Source organism: Oryctolagus cuniculus, chromosome 6 (assembly GCF_964237555.1).
Source record: "Oryctolagus cuniculus chromosome 6, mOryCun1.1, whole genome shotgun sequence".
Taxonomy (NCBI): Eukaryota; Metazoa; Chordata; class Mammalia; order Lagomorpha; family Leporidae; genus Oryctolagus; species Oryctolagus cuniculus.
This window is the reverse complement of record NC_091437.1, coordinates 95,547,562-95,560,258: the sequence shown is the minus strand read 5'-3', so window position 1 is coordinate 95,560,258 and position 12,697 is coordinate 95,547,562. Positions and strand designations below refer to the sequence as shown.

The 12,697-nt window shown below is 40.5% G+C and overlaps 1 protein-coding gene and 2 pseudogenes across 3 annotated transcripts in view; 1 reads left to right on the top strand and 2 right to left on the bottom strand.

The window, feature by feature from the left end:
• SLCO5A1 (solute carrier organic anion transporter family member 5A1) overlaps positions 1 to 12,697 on the top strand; it is a 183,987-nt gene that overhangs the window by 64,199 nt on the left and 107,091 nt on the right. The window lies entirely within an intron of this gene.
• On the bottom strand, positions 193 to 324 carry LOC127490819 (U4 spliceosomal RNA; annotated as a pseudogene).
• Positions 11,294 to 11,387, bottom strand: LOC127490905 (U2 spliceosomal RNA; annotated as a pseudogene).

The window sequence follows — 12,697 nt, the reverse complement described above, 5'->3', positions numbered from 1 at the left end:
TAAATGTTTAATACTGATACAATGTTTTTTCTGAATATTTTTGGCCCACAGCTGATTGACTTTGCTGTCTGCATTTTCTATGGTGCTTTCCCCAAGGGTGTATGCTACTCGCCACAGTTCTGTGCTCACTGCTTTTGCCTCACAGCTTTGTGCCCATTTCTGTTGACTTTTTGTCATTTTTGAAATAAGCTTTCTATTTTTAAATTTTTATTAATATAAAGAGAACATATCTTATGTATTTCATAGATATAATTCTTTTTTTATTAGCAATAATCGCACCTTGGATAAACCTCATTGGCTACGATACTGCCACTGTGCAAAGCTGATAGATAAAATTCTAAGATGACAGCCATACTTTCCTCCCTCGATTCCCTCTGTCATCTACCTTCCTTCCTTCCTTTCTTTTTTTCCTTTAATTTTTGCAATAGTGTACTTTCAAATTAGTTTATAATCACAGGCTTAATGCACACTAATCATAATGTTCAACAAGTAAGTGGAAAGGCCACTGTTCCACTGGAATATAGACAAAGGTTCAAAAAATAATTAAGTCATAAGATGATGATTTCATTCTTATACACCTTTTTTGTATTCTATACTAACTACCAAATATAAGAGAAAACATTTGATGTTTGTGTTTTTGGACTAGCTTATTTCACTAAGCATAATGGTATCCAGTTGCTTCCATGTTATTACAAAAGACAGTATTTCATTTTTTAGGGCTGAGTAGTATTCCATCATGTATATATACCATAATTTCTTTACCCAGTCATCAGTTGATGGACATCTGGGTTGAGTCATTGTGAATTGAACTGCTATAAACATGGGGGTACTTATAACTCTTTCATATGCTGGTTTCATTTTCTTTGGGTAAATTTCCTGGAGTGCAATGGCTGGGTCACGTGGTAGATCTGTTTTCAGATTTCTGAGGAATCTCCATACTGTCTTCCATAATGGTTGTACTAGTTTATGTGCCCAAAAAGTATATTTCTCCACATCCTAACCAGCATCTATTGTTTTTCAGTTTTTGGATGATAGCCAGCTGGGGTGAGGTTAAACCTCATTGTGGTTTTTATTTGCATTTCCATGATGGCTAGGGTTCCTGAACATCTTTTCACGTGTCTGTTGGCCATTTGTATTTCATCCTTTGAAAAATGCCTGTTTATGTCCTCTGCTCATTTCTTTTTTTTTTTTATTTTTATTTTTAATTTTTTTTTTGACAGGCAGAGTGGACAGTGAGAGAGAGAGACAGAGAGAAAGGTCTTCCTTTTGCCGTTGGTTCACCCTCCAATGGCCGCCGTGGCCGGCGCGCTGCGGCCGGCGCACCGCGCTGATCCAATGGCAGGAGCCAGGAGCCAGGTGCTTTTCCTGGTCTCCCATGGGGTGCAGGGCCCAAGCACCTGGGTCATCCTCCACTGCACTCCCTGGCCACAGCAGAGGGCTGGCCTGGAAGAGGGGCAACCGGGACAGAATCCGGCGCCCCGACCGGGACTAGAACCCGGTGTGCCGGCGCCGCTAGGCGGAGGATTAGCCTATTGAGCCGCGGCGCCGGCCTCATTTCATAACTTGATTGTTGAGTTTCTTGAGCTCTTTATGGATTCTAGATATCAATCCTTTAACAGTTACATAGTTTGCAAATACTTTCTCCCATTCTGTTGGTTGCCTCTTCACTTTGCTGTTTCTTTTGCAGTGAAGAAGCCTCTTAACTTGATGTAATCCCATTTGTCTATTTTTGCTATTATTGTCTGTGCTTTTGAGTTATTTTCCAAGAAGTCTTTGCCTATGCCAACATCTTGCTGAGTTTCCTCAATGTTTTCTTCTAGTGTTTGATAATAGCAGGTTATAGATTTAGTTTTTTTTTTTTTTGACAGGCAGAGTGGATAGTGAGAGAGAGAGACAGAGAGAAAGGTCTTCCTTTTGCCGTTGGTTCACCCTCCAATGGCTGCCGCAGCCGGCGCCCTGTGGCCGGCGCACCACGCTGATCCGAAGGCAGGAGCCAGGTGCTTTTCCTGGTCTCCCATGGGGTGCAGGGCCCAAGCACTTGGGCCATCCTCCACTGCACTCCTGGGCCATGGCAGAGAGCTGGCCTGGAAGGGGGGCAACCGGGACAGAATCCGGTGCCCCGACTGGGACTAGAACCCAGTGTGCCGGCGCCACTAGGTGGAGGAATAGCCTATTGAGCTGTGGCGCCGGCCAGGTTGTAGATTTAGATACATTGGGATTTGCTTTTTGTATAAGGTGTAAGGTAGGGGTCTTGTTTCATACTTCTGCATGCATACATCCAGTTTTCCAAAACCATTTGTTGAAGAGACTGTCCTTTCCCCAGGGGTTGATTTCAGCCTTTTTGTCAAAGATTAGTTGGTTGTAGCTGCATGGATTAATTTCTGGGGTTTCTATTCTGTTCCATTGGTCTACACATTGTTGTTTGTGCTAGTACCAGGCTATTTTGATTATAACTGTCCTGTAGCATGTCTTAAAATCTGGTATTTTGATGCCTCCAGCTTTGGTTTTAAGATTGCTTTAAATATTTGGGGTCTCTTGTTTCCACATGAATTTTAAGATCTTTTTTTCTAGGTCTGAGAAGAATGTCATTGGTACTTTGATTGGGATTGCACTGAATCTGTAAATTGTTTTGGATAGTAGAGATGTTTTTTAAAAGATTTATTTATTTATTTGAAAGGCAGAGTTACAGAGAGGCAGAGGCAGAGAGAGAGAGAGAGAGAGAGAGAGAGGTCTTCCATCCGCTGGTTCACTCCCCAGATGGCCGCAATGGCTGGAGCTGTGCCAATCTGAAGCCAGGAGCCAGGAGCTTTTTCTGGATCTCCCATGTGGGTGCAGGGGCCCAAGGACTTGGGCCATCTTCTACTGCTTTCCCAGGCCATGGCAGAGAGCTGGATCAGAAGTGGAGCAGCTGGGACTCAAACCAGTGCCCACATGGTATGCCAGCACTGCAGGCGGTGGCATTACCCATTAGGCCACAGTGATGGCCCTTGGAAATTTTGATAATATTATTTCTTCCAATCCATAATCATGGAATATTTCTCCATTTTTTGGTGTCTTCTTCTATTTCGTTCCTTAATGTTTTGTAACTTTCATTGCAGAGATCTTTCATGTCCTTGGTTAAATTTAGTTCTAGGTATTTAAGAATTTTTTGTAGCTGTTGTGAATGGTACTGATCCTTCAAGTTCTTTCTCAGCTATGACACGATTTGTATATACAAATGGTATTGATTTTTGTGTGATGATTTTATAACCTTCAACTTTACCAAACTCTCCCATGAGTTCCAATAGTCTCTTAGTCTATTGGTTCCTCTATTATAGGATCATGTCATCTGCAAATCGGAATAATTTGATTTCCTCCTTTCCAGTTTGTATACCCTTGATTTCTTTTTCTTGCCTAATGGTTCTGGCTAAAACTTCCAGAACTATGTTGAATAACAATGGTGAAAGTGAGCATCCTTGTTTGGTTCTGGATCTTAGTGGAAATGCTTCCAGCTTTTCCCCATTCAATATGATGCTGGATGTGGGTTTGTCATATTGCATTGATTGTGTTGAGATATGTTCCTTTTATACCAAATTTGCTTAAGTTTTTTTTTAATCATGAAAGGGTGTTGTATTTTATCAAATGATTTCTCTGCATCTATTGAGATAATCAGGTGATTTTTATTGATAATTTGTTAATGTGATGTATTACATTTACTGATTTGTGTATTTTGAACAATCCTTGCATCCCCAAGCTAAATCTCACTTACCTTTTTCTGGTTTTCAAGTTAAGGTGATACTGGCCTAATAGAAGGAGTCTGGAAGAGCTCTCTCCTTTTCAATAGTTTAAGAAGAATTGGGATTAGTTCTTCTTTAAAATTTTGGTAGAATTCAATAATGAAGCCATCAGGTCCTAAGCTTCTCTTCTGGGAGGTTCCTTATTACTGATTCAGTCTACATCTTGGTTATTGGTCTATTTAGGCTTTCTATATTTTCATGCCTAAATTATGGTAAATTGTATGTGTCCAGAAATCTATCCATTTCTTCTAGATTTTTTAATTTGTTGGCATATAGGTGTTTGTAATAGTTCTTCTCTTGGCTTTATTTAATTAATGATTTTTCTTTCTCTTGGCTACCTGGTGTTGAGGCACATGAATATCTTGGTCTCTTATGTATCACCACATTTTATAAACTCTTTTTCATAATTCTCTCTCACACCACTATCCACCTTCCTTATCTTGTTTGGATTCTTACCACCTTATACCTGCAGAGTTGAATTTTCTCATCTTCCAATTTCCTTTTAATCCTTACTAGTGATGCAGACCAGTGCTCTCCTCTTCTCCCCCAAAAAACCCTTTTATTTAAGGAATATAAAATGCATGCATTTCATAAGTACGAGTTTAGGAACAAAGTGATTCTTTCCATCATACCCACCCTCCCATACACACCCCACCCCTCTTCCTCCTCCCTCTCTTATTCTCATTTTGATTTTTTTAAAGATTTATTTATTTAAAGAGCAGAGTTACAGACAGGCAGAGGCAGAGAAAGAGAGAGAGAAAGAGAAAGACAGAGAGGCCTTCCATCTGCTGGTTTACTCCCCAAATGGCTGCAACAGTTGGAGTTGGGCTATGCCGAAGCCAGGAGCTGGAGCTTCTTCCAGGTCTCCCACGCAGGTGCAGAAGGTACAGATGATTCTTTCACATGCTGATTTCATTTCCCTTGGGTAAATTCTCAGGAGTGTGATGGCCGGATCATATGGTATGTCTACATTCAGATTTCTGAAGTATCTCCATACTGTCTTCCTCAATGGCTGTACCAGTTTATATTCCCAACAGTGGATTAGTGTACCTTTTCCCCCACATCCTCACCAGCATTTGTTGTTTTTTGATTTCTGTATGAGAGCCATTCTAGTGGGAGTGAGGTAAAACCCCACTGTGGTTTAGATTTGCATTTCTCTGATGACTAGTGATACCGAGCATTTTTTAATGTCAGATCAATGCTCTTAAAATACCACTTTGTGTTATGCTTTTGCTCCCTTTCAAGGGCTCTTTATGCTCCCTGTGACTGAGGATAAAGTCTAATTTTCTGGCTTGACCTTAGAGGCTTGGCTACATTGACCTTTTCCCTGATATTCCCAGTAGTTCACTTTTTGCTTGGTCTATGACCTTTGCCCCCTGTACTTCAGCATGTGAATGTAATCGCCCTTTTGCATTGTCTATGTCTAGATTTCATCCATTCTTTAAGACTTGTATTAAATGTATGCTTGTTCAAAAATATTCAGCTTTTTTTTTTTTGTTTCTTTTTAAACTGCAATAACCCTGTTCTTTTCATTTGGCCATTAATCACACCCTGGCTTGTGATTTTGTGGTGTTGAAGTTGTATTGACTTGTGTGTTTTATTTTATTTCATTTTATTTTAGAGGAAGCATGGCAGAGAGAGGGGGTGGGGTGAGATATCTCATCTTCTGGTTTACTCCCCAAGTACCTGCTGTTCCACTGCTGGGGCCAAAGCCAGGACCTGGGAACCCAATCCAAGTTTCCTACATAAGTGGCAGGAACCTAATCATTTGAGCCATGATTACTGCCTCCCAGTGTTTGCATTAGCAGGAAGCTGGAGTTAGGAGCTAGTGCAGGTGTCAAATCCAGGTACATTTTTTTTAAAGATTTATTTAATATTTATTTGAAAGTCGGAGTTACATAGAGAGAGGAGAGGCAGGGAGAGAGAAGTCTCTCATCTGATGGTTCACTCCCCAGTTGGCCGCAACGGCTGGAGCTGCGCCGATCCGAAGCCAAGAGCCAGGAGCTTCTTTCAGGTCTCCCATGCGGGTGCAGGGGCCCAAAGCCTAGGGCCATCTTCTACTGATTTCCCAGGCCACAGAAGAGAGCTGGATGGGAATTGGAGCAGCCGGGACTAGAACCGGCGCCCATATGGAATGCCAGCACTTCAGGCCAGGGTATTAACCTGCTGAGCCACAGCACCGGCCCCCAAATCCAGGATATCTTAATGTCTTAACTGCTATGCCAAACTCCCAACCCCTATGTCTTTTCACATCGGGTGTCTATCTCCTTTCCCTAACTACACTGTGATGTCTCAGAGGCTGCTTACATTTCTCAGTGCAGTAGAGAAGAAGATGGGTGATAGATGGGGTATTGATGGACAGGTTCATACATCTGTAATATTTGATAAAAATAGATGTCAGATAAAAAAAGACTTTTTTTTAAAGCACAGATAGAATTCAACTAAGATGTTTTCCTTGTTGACTTTATTTTTTGCATTCTGCTATTTATAATGTTGTTTATCCTGCAGTCTAAGCGCCTTTTAATGGTCAGATCAATATTTGCTTGACTATCTCCCAAAACAAGTCTTCTGTAATTCACTTATTAGAGAAGTCCATTAAATTGCCAAGTACAAGGTTTTTAAAATGAAATAAACCCCAGCTTGTAAATTCCCAGTGACAGAGCAAATGCTTCTGTTGTTAATGACTCAGCGGCTGTCCCGTGGGGCCGCGAGCTCCTGGAGAATTACTGTTTCTCAGTCGTCTCCATGACCCCAGGTCCTGCTACAGTCTGGCACATGGTGGGTGCTTCCTGTGTCATCTGGAAACCTGCAGAGCAGCATGGCACACTTGCAGGGAGGGAAAATTACAACTCAGGCATTTTTTTTAGTGCACTGAGTATTTGCATGAATTTAGTATTTGTCTTCTGAACTAACAAAGCACGATTATTAATGACTATAACTTAACAATATAATACCAAAAAATTCCTCTCTCCTCCTTTCCATATGTCTGTGTCTTGAATTTACAGAATACTCACTTTCCTGCGACTGCTGCCATTCTGGTTTTGTGAAGCTGACCCATTTCTCTTTCTTGCTTGCTGCAGAGCCGTCATGGTGGACCGGCTGCATGCCTGTTCTCACTCTCAGTTTCTGCTGCCTTGGAACTTCTTTAAGACACCCATGGTTAGCCCTTCCCAGGTGGTGGGTAGTGATGAGGACCCAGTAGCAGACAAAAAAAGCTGGAGGATGTCATCAGAAAACCGTTGTTGTCTAGGGATGGAGGGCTGGGTACAGGAAGAAGTCTCACTCTGTACCAATCGATGTCGAGCGGAACAGGAACAATCTAATCTTCTGCTTTCCTTCCTTCCTCCCTTCATTCCTTCTGTCCTTCATTCCTTCCTTCCCTTTCCCCCACGATGTAAGTAACATCTGAAGGGAACACACTATGTATCATGGCAGACTTGGCAAGGACTCTATGTTCTCTTCAAAGCCCCTGAAGTCAGGATGTGCCTCTGGCATTGCTCCTTTAAAGTTCTACTCAGGCAGTGCTGCCCAGTCCTCCTGAGCTGCAGTTATGTTCATGACATGCTCAGAATTTCATAGGGCTTCCTTCACCAATGCCACGTCCTCTTGGTCTTCACTCAATGTCTCTTTAACCAGTTCTTTGATGATACCTCATGAGAGACGAACTTAATTGCCTTCCAACATCCAGGCTGATTCCTAAGTTTGGTCATATGTCTAGCATTATTAAATTATTCACAGACCATGGGGGCCAGCGCCATGGCTCACTTGGTTAATCCTCCGCCTGTGTCGCAAATCCCATATGGGCACTTGGTTCTAGTCCCCGTTGCTCCTCTTCCAGTCCAGCTCTCTGCTTTGGCCCAGGAAGGCAGTGGAGGATGGCCCAAGTGCTTGGGCCTCTGCACCTGCATGGGAGACCAGGAGAAGCACCTGGCTCCTGGCTTCAGATCGGCGTGGCTCCAGCTGTAGTGGCCATTTGGGGGGTGAACCAACGGAAGGAAGACCTTTCTCTCTGTCTCTCTCTGTCAAATAAATTAAAAAAATTATTCACAGGCCACAAAATAACTGGGTAAAATAGGAGTCTACCATATGCAGACATTCATTGACTTCACTATATCGGCTGAGGGTAACTGCTGTTATGGTGGCTAAAGCTCAACGGCCTATTTCTACTGCTTGAGAACAAACCATGTTTCCTGGGGGAATGAACATACACAGTGCTGAAACAGATTATAACACAAGGAAAATCTAAAAAGTTTGAGTAAAGTGGAATTTAAAGATAGGTTTATTTTGGTGGAAAAATTGTAAATCCATGCATATGAGGGGTCTACAAAAGATTCATGAAACATGCAAACTATGAAAAAACTATGCATAGATTTCAATTTTTTTCACCAAAACAAACTTAAAAATTTTTTTAATTTAATTTATTTGAAAAGGGAGGGGGGAGAGAGAGAGAGAAACAGAGATATTTCCCATCTGCTGGTTCACTTCCCATATATTTGCTATTGCTCTGGCTGGGCCAGAGCCAAAGTCAGGAGCCAAAGCTCAATCCGCGTCTCCCATATGATTGTCAGAGACTTAACTATTTGAGGCATCTCATGGTGCCTCTACAGGAGTGCATTAGCAGGAAGTTGGAATTGAGAGCAGAGCAGGAACTCAGACCCAAACACTCCAATATGGGATGTGGATGTCCCAAGTGGCGTCTTAACTACTGTGCCAAATACCTGTCCCATAAACGTAGTTTTTTTTCTTTTAAATTTTTATTTATTTATTTTTTGATAGGCATAGTGGACACTGAGAGAGAGAGAGACAGAGAGAAAGGTCTTCCTTTGCCGTTGGTTCACCCTCCAATGGCTGCCGCGGCTGGTGCATTGCACTGATCTGAAGCCAGGAGCCAGGTGCTTCTCCTGGTCTCCCATGGGGGTGCAGGGCCCCAAGGACTTGGGCCATCCTCCACTGCACTCCCTGGCCACAGCAGAGAGCTGGACTGGAAGAGGAGCAAGTGGGACAGAATCCGGCACCCTGACCGGGACTAGAACCCAGTGTGCCGGTGCCACAAGGCGGAGGATTAGCCTATTGAGCCATGGCGCCGGCCCATAAACGTAGTTTTAATTTCATTTTTACATGCACTTTTTGAAGTACCCTCATATGTATGTAAATAAATATATGTATTTACTGATATTTCGGAGATAGTATTTACCTGAATCAACATAGTATGTGATCTCTCTGAACACTATAGTCCTGTGTACCAGAATCATTCTAAACTGCTTGCACTCAAAGCCTTGTTTTAGGATCTGCTTCTGGGGAACTCAACCTAAGATGCTTACAGTAGCCCAGATGTTCATATTTGTGAGAAGAGAATTTCCGATGATACCAAAGCTATTAATTTATTTGGAATGCTTTCCTTGTTCTGTAATTAAGCACAGTAGGGAGGCATCTTACTGAAAGAATAAAATGCTTGCACATTATGTTGTTATAGAGTCTAATGCATTGTTTGAACATAAATGAATATTAAAAATCATCATTATATGCATAATCAGTGTATACCAAGGTTATTAGAGTGAATCGTTCACAGGAGACCCAAGGTATTATAATCATATCACTCCAGTCTCTGATATTACAATGTTTTCAACTCTTAGAGTCATGTTTATAAAAACCCTGCACGTTGTAATCTGGGCCAGTGATTTTCAAGCTGGGTTGGCATGGTTTGGATGAGATTAACCAAATTACAGGGCAAACGTGTAGAACAATGAGGAGACTGAGGATCACTTAGGCAGCTGATGGTGACTATGGGCCAGGGCATGTAATGGTGTCTGCACAGGTATTTGAGTGTGAGTTCTGGACTTAGCAAATTACTTTCTAGTTCAATATGAACACTTGAGCCCCTCCATGCTCCCGTCTTCTTTTTCCACATAGATACCTTTTATTTAAGGCATACAAACTTCATGCATTTCATATATACAAATTGAGAAACATAGTGATTCTTCCCAACCTTTTCTCCCTTCCACCTGCACTCCCACCATTCTTCCTCCGTCTCCTATTCCCATTCTTATTTTTTTACTAAGATTTATTTTCAGTTAACTTTATACATATAAAAATAACCCTACACTAAGTAAGTAGTTCAACAAATAGTATGAAAGAAAAAAAAAACTGCCCCTCAACAGTTGGGACAAGAACTTTTCAAAGTCATTGCATCTCTAAGTGTCAATTTCACTTTTTATTACCATTTAGGTACTCTATTAGTTGCCTTTTAGTATTAGTTATTACAGATTAGGGAAAACATATGGTATTTGACATTTTGGGACCAGCCTATTTCACTAAGTATAATGTTTTCCAGTCAAATTTTTTTATTGCTGTATAATACTCTCTGGTGTACATATACCATAATTTATTCAGTCTTCAGCTGACAGACATCTGGGTTGATTCCATATCTTAGCTATTATGAGTTGAATTGCAATAAACATTGGGGTACAGGTCACTCTTTCATATGCTGATTTCATTTCCTTTGGGTAAATTCTGAGGAGTGGGATGGCTGTGTTATATGGTAGATCAACATTCAGATTTCTGAGGTATCTCCACAGTCTTACATAGTGGCTGTACCAGTTTATATTCCCACTAACAGTGGATTAAGGTAACTTTCCCCTACATTCTCACCAGCATTTGTTGTTTGTTGATTTCTATATTAAAGCCATTCCAACTGGGTGAGGTGAAGCCTCACTGTGGTCTTGACTTGCATTTCCCTGATGGCTAGTGATTCTGAACGTCTTTTCATGTGACTGTTGGCCATTTGGGTTTCGTCTTTAGAAAAATGCCCATTAAAGTCCTTTGCTCATTTCATAACTGGATTGTTTGTTTTATTGTTGTTGAGTTTCTTGAGCTCATTATAGATTATGGATATTGATCCTTTAACAGTTGCATAGTTTGCAGATATTTCCTCCCATTCTGTCTTTTGGCTCTTCACTTTGCTGAGTTTTTCTTTTACAGTGCAGAAGCTTCTTAACTTTATATACACCTATTTACCAATTTTGGCTTTGAATGCCTGTGCCTCTGCGGTCTTTTACAAGATGTGTTTGACTATGCTACTGTCTTGCAGAGTATCCCCAGTGTTCTCTAATATTTTCATGGTATTGAGTCATAGATTTAGGTTTTTTGATCTGCTTTGAGTGGATTTTTGTGTAAGGTGTAAGGTAGGGGTCTGCTTCATACTTCTGCATGTGGAAATCCAGTTTTCCCAGCACCATTTGTTGAAGAGACTGCCCTTGCTCTAGGAATTGATTTTAGCTCCTTTGTCAAAGATTAAGTTGGTTGTAGATGTGTAGATTGATTTCTGGAGTTTCTATTCTGTTCCATTGGTCTACTCATTTGTGTTTTTTTTTTTTTTGACCAGTATCAGGCTGTTTTGATTATAACTGTCCTGTAGTATGTCTTGAAATCTGGTATTGTGATGTTTATGGCTTTGTTTCTGTTGTATAAGATTACTTTAGCAATTTGGCCCCTGCCTTTTTAAATAAAAAATTTTCTTGTAGTGGTAGTTAGAGTAAACATAATTTTAAAATTAAGGGATGATCATACAGACATCCACTACACTTGATCTTAGCCAAAAGGCCAAGAAGCGATCAGGCATCCACTAAAAGACATGCCTTCATGCCTTCATGGATGACTGTCAACACAAAATTTTGATCAAAGGAGGCAGAGCTAGCAAATAACACAAGGGTTGGCCATGTGGTTTTCTGAATCTCCTGAAATAGCTTGAAATTCTGATGTTTTTTATTTTAAATTTATCTCCACTTGCTAAGCAGAGCTCTAATGATATTAAGATCCTATAATTAAGGAGGAACGAAGGTAGTATTCAAATTGAGAAGGCTAACAATAGTGAGATAATAACAATATTGTACTTGATTAATGATTTAAGATTTTGAAAATGAGTTGGAGTGCAACACCCTCTTGATAATAGCTTTGACCTCCAGGTTGTTAGGGAGATTAAATGAGGTGATGCATAGCTTGTACCTGGTATTGGTTTGCATGAGCAAATTCTCATAATAATTGCAAATATTTATTTTAAACTTATTGACTTATTTTTTAGTGTTTTTGAAAGGACACACACACATACACACACATATACACACAGATACACACAGATACACAGATTAAAACAGAGAAGAAGACAGACAGAGATCTTCCATCTGTTGGTTCACTCCCCAAATGCTAGTATAGGCTACACTGAAGCCAAAAGCCAGAAATTCCATTTGGATCTCCCATGTGAGTGGCAAGGAATCAAGTACTTGAACCATCACTGCCACCTCCGAGGATGCACATTAGTAGGAAGCTGGTTCTGAAGTGGAGGAGCCAGAAGTTGACCCAGGCACTGCAATATGGGTTATAGGCATCCCAAGTAGTGATGTAAACTGTTGTGCCAAACATTTTCTCCATAAACATTTTCTACCGCTACTATTCTTTACTGTTTCTTCTACATCCCACTAAGAACTTTGAAATCCAAAGCTTAGTCTTGCAACTCATTTGATAATACTTCCTTACCTGACCTGACTAGAGGTTATTTCTTAAATTTTTTAACTTTTAAGGAATTTATTAACACACTAGATTTTGAGAGTTAAAGTAAATGAATGATATTTACTACAATATGATTCTCATCAGTTCTCATGTTAATGTGATATTAATACAGAGCACAGATTCCATGTAATTCATAGATAAATTCTGAGTATAACAATCACATTTAGCGTGAGTATTTATTATTCTATTGAAGAAATATCAGTGAACTTGACTTTGGGGAACCACTGCAGACTCCACTAGAAGTGTTACTAGGTATACAGCATCAAACATCATTTTATTTTTGTAAAATGGGGAAAATTCTTTTAGAAACATTTATTTTATTTATTTGAAAGAGTTATAGAGGGAGCGAGAGTGAGAAT